The sequence below is a fragment of the Microtus ochrogaster genome, chromosome 2, assembly GCF_000317375.1.
Source record: "Microtus ochrogaster isolate Prairie Vole_2 chromosome 2, MicOch1.0, whole genome shotgun sequence".
Classification (NCBI taxonomy): domain Eukaryota; kingdom Metazoa; phylum Chordata; class Mammalia; order Rodentia; family Cricetidae; genus Microtus; species Microtus ochrogaster.
The window spans coordinates 26705563-26710092 of NC_022010.1; positions in this window are offsets into that span (position 1 = coordinate 26705563).

Sequence of the window (4530 nt, forward strand, 5' to 3'; positions counted from 1 at the left end):
GAGAGAGAGAGAGAGAGAGAGAGAGAGAGAGAGAGAGAGAGAGAGAGAGATGTTAACTGATAAAATGTTTAAGGGACTGGAGAGATGGTTCAGCGATTAAGACAACTTGCTGCTCTTACAGAGGTTTCAATTCGCAGCACCCACGTGGCAGCTCACAACCACCCGTAACTCTAGTTCTAGGGGATCCAAAACTGTCCCCAGCCTCTGTGGTGTTGTATGTATACAGTGCACAGACATATCTGCAGGCAAAACATTCACATATATAAAATAAAAATTGTTAAACATTTAAGATAAACCCCTGTATGTGTGTGCATGCATTGGTGTGTGGGTATGAGCATGTGACTACAGGTGCTTGCAACAGCCAGAAGCATCAGGATCCCTGGAACCGGTTGATGCAGGTGGTTGTGAGTCATCCAATGTAGACGCTGGGAACCAAGCTCAGGTCCTGTGCCAGAGTACCAAACTCCCTTATCCATGGAACCATCCCTTTAGACCCTATTATTTTAAATACAAACCTAGGCATACCTGGGCATGATGGTGCCCACCTTTAAACCCAGCACTCATAGGTAGAGGAAGATGAATCTCTGTAAGTTTGAGTCAGACTGGTCTACATAGTTAAGTTCCAGACCAGCCAAATATATATAGTCAAGTATCATCTCAGCAAAACAAACAGAAATCAGCACGCATAGTAATTTGTTCTTGTAATTCCGCACTGGGGAAGAGAGAAAAGGTTCCCTGGGGCTTGTTGGCTGCCAATCTGGCCTTTTCAACAAGTACCAGGTCAATGAGGGTACTGCCTCAAAACCATAGTGGACAATACCTGAGGAACTACAGCAAGGGTTAATCTGTGTGCCACTTACACATGCATTAATATGTGGACATATATGCACCTGCCTACACACACACACACACACATTTGTGTACTCTTAATTAAAAGTGAAAGAAAGAGCAGGAAGGGGGAAGGGGAAAAGAAGGCATGTGGGAAGGATAAAATCACAGTAAAATGTATTGAGAATTTGCAAGTTGTGATGACAAACAGATGTCAATATCTCTGTCTTTTGCAACTCGTATCTAAGGGGCTAGAGAGGGGGTTCAGTGGTTAAGAGCACATTGCTGTCCTTCTAGAATTCATGAGTTCAGTTCCTAGCACCCACATCAATCACCAATCAGTTCACGACAACCAACTCCATGGGATCTGATGCCCTCTTCTGGCCCCTGGAGGCACTGCACTCATGTGAACACAGCCCCTGACATATATGTAATAAAAAACTTTAATAGCTAAAATCTTTAGAACTCATACTTGAGAGATAAAAACAGATGCAATTACTTAAAGTTCCTATTCCAGGGTTGGTATGGGTCTGGAAGGAGGAGGGGGAATCAATCTAAGCATTCAGCATCAGCAGATTCTCTTACTCTTGCCCCTGAAAAGGCCAATTGATGGGTCTTGCACACAGCACTCTCAGCTTGACGCCTCTGCTTTCAGTTGACAGTGGCTCCTAATGCTCATTTCTCAAGCAGAGAAGGCCAAGGAGTAGAAGAAGAAGCCAGAGAGGAAATGTGGATACTACAGGTGTTTTCTGAACTCAGAAGGCTGCCATCCAGACTCTTGTTACCACTGTCCTTAATAAATTATCAAGGGTTCCTATTGCCACAAGATCAAAATATCATCTAACTACCCACCCTGTATTAGCTTCTCTCCTTGCTGCTGTGACAACATGCCCGATTAAAGCAGTTTAAGGATCTGAGGGCTTGCCGTGGCTCTCAGTTTGAAAGGATACAGTCCCTCATGGGATGGTTGGCAGCTGGTATTTAAGGCAGCTGGTCACGTGGCATCTGCAGTCAGGAAGCAGAGAGAGATGGATGCTGGGGCTTGCTTTCTCCTTTATATTCTCTCCAGGACCCCATCCCATGGGATGGTGCCACTCACAGTTAGGGGTGGGCCTTCCTCCCTCAGTTAACCCAGTCAGACAACTTCCTCAGAGATGTAGCCAGAGGTCTGTTTCTATAGTGATTATCGACCCTGTCAAGTTGACAAAACTAACAATTATGTTCCCTGTGTGTGATTGCTCATCTGTCCAGGGCCAGCCTGTCATATTCTGGAGACAGGTTACTTTAGGGCAGAAAGTCTTTTCCTGTCAGGAAGCTGAAAAGGGCCTCTTCTCACTGCCCAGTCCTCTGCAGTACCAAGGCTGTTGTTCCTTTGGAAACTACAACTCCCAGACGCCTCCTGGACTATGGATACCTGTGCGCAGGTGGTATGAGACATCCTTCCCAGACACCCTTGCGCTCCCCATTAAAAAGGCAGGGCCACACAAGGCTCGCTCTCTCCTTTGCCTTTCCTTGTCCCCGCCCTTCTGTGTTCCCCTCCCCCATTAAAGTGGACCCACGTGGGAGCCGCCGTGCCGTGTCTGTGTTTGTTCCGCCGTGTGTGTCTAAGTTTGTCCTGTGTGTCCTGTGTTTTAAGAAGAATAACAAAGGCCTCCTCGATTTGTCAGTAATAACTATTCACTGAGGCCAAAGCAGGCCAGATGTGGTGAGATCCACCTGGAATCTCAGCACTCAGAAGGGTGAAGAATAGAGTATCAAAAGTAAAAGTCCAGCCTGAGCTACATAGTGAGCTCCAGGGCATCCTGGGCTATAGAGCAAGCCTGTGTGTGTGTGTGTGTGTGTGTGTGTGTGTGTGTGTGTGTGTGTGAGAGAGAGAGAGAGAGAGAGAGAGAGAGAGAGAGAGAGAGAGACCGTTCGATGTGAAGTGTCTCCCATAGGCTCATGTATTTGAACATGGGAGTCCCAGGTAGTGGTGTGTTGGGGTAAAGTTGTAGATAGAACCCTTCCAGCATGGGATTTGCCCAGTGGATGGAGGCGTTGGGGGTGAGCCTGGAGGTTTGTAGCCCAGCCCCATTCTGGTCCCAGTTTTGGTTCTTCCTTGTCTACCATGGGAGGCACCTCCACCACCTGCTCCTGTCACTATGGATTCCACAGTGTGTAGTATGAGGCAAGCAGGCTGCATCCTGCTGCCCGGCTGGCTTAACCCCGAAATAGCCACACAGAAATTGTATTAATTAAATTATTGCTTGGCCCATAAGCTCTATCCTCTTATTGGCTAACTCTCACACATTGATTCAACCCATTTCTAATAATCTGTATGTCACCACGAGGTCGTGGCTTACCGGGAAAGATTCAGCATGTCTGACCTGGGAGCTCCATGGTGGCTCTCTCTCTGTCTATCCTTCTTCCCAGCATCCTGTTCTGTCTACTCTGCCTACCTAAGTGCTGCCCTATCAAAAGGCCAAGGCAGTTCCTTTATTCAACCAATGAAAGCAACACAAATACAGAAGGACCCCCTACACCAACAGTGTCTTCCCTACTGTGATGGGCTGAAGCCCTGAGCCAAGATAAAACCTTGTCCCTTTAAGTTGCTTCTGTGAGGTGTCTTGTCAGACTCGTGACAGAAGTAAAGCAAAAAAGGAACGCTTCAAGGCTCAGTGTGCCTTTTTCAAGCCACTGCCTTTACCTGGAAGGGAGACAAACTGTTCTACTGACAGCAAAACCATCAGTGCATCAGTCTGCTTCTCCCCCGTGGAGAAAGAGTTAACTGTCCTTGATAGGAAAGCCACCTGACATTTCCTGCCGGACTAAGCAGTGGAAAAGTTTTAGCTGAGTTTCTTAATTGAAACAGAGTCTGAATTTGCTTAGACTCGGTTTCCCAGCAATGGAAGGCCTGGCAGGGGGACTGGAGAGATAGTTTATCAGTGGGAAGTGCCTCCTGCTCCTGAAGAGGAAGTGAGTTCAGTTCCCAGCACCCTCAGGAGGCTCACAACCACCTGTGACACCTCCCCCTGCAAAGGAATGGTTGCCCTTTTCTGGCCTCGGAGCACAGCTGCATTCACATACACACAACCAAACCCCCACCCTACCCTTCAAGCACAGCTGCATTCACGTGCACACACCCAACCCCCACCCTACCCCTCAGAGCACACCTGCATTCATGTGCACACACCCAACCCCCACCCTACCCCTCAGAGCACACCTGCATTCACGTGCACACACCCAATCCCCTCACCCCTGCCCTGTATACATAAATAAAAATAAAAACAAATCTTTTCTTAAAGCAAGAGAAATTTAGCCGAAGATATGAGTAATTATCTTGTTCAAACACAAAATGTGGGACCTGGGGAGAAGGCTGAGGAGGCTAAGCCACTTGCTAAGAGGCCTGGCAATCTGAGTTTGATTCCCAGAACCCCCACGTGTGGAAAAGAGACCACCTGAAGGTTGCCCTCTGACTCCACATGCGCACTGTCACAAGTGTCACCCTTCACACGCAAAACACATAGATAGATATAAAAAAAACTTTTGAGATATGTTCACACATGATTTTTTCATGTGACTATATAAAGTCTAGGAACCACACATCAGGAAGGACGTATTTATTAGCTGTCTCTCTGAGACTGAGTTCACTTAATGATTCTCCTCCGTGGCACAGGTGGGATCCATAAGGAATAGAAAAGTAAATAACTCACAATCCTCGGG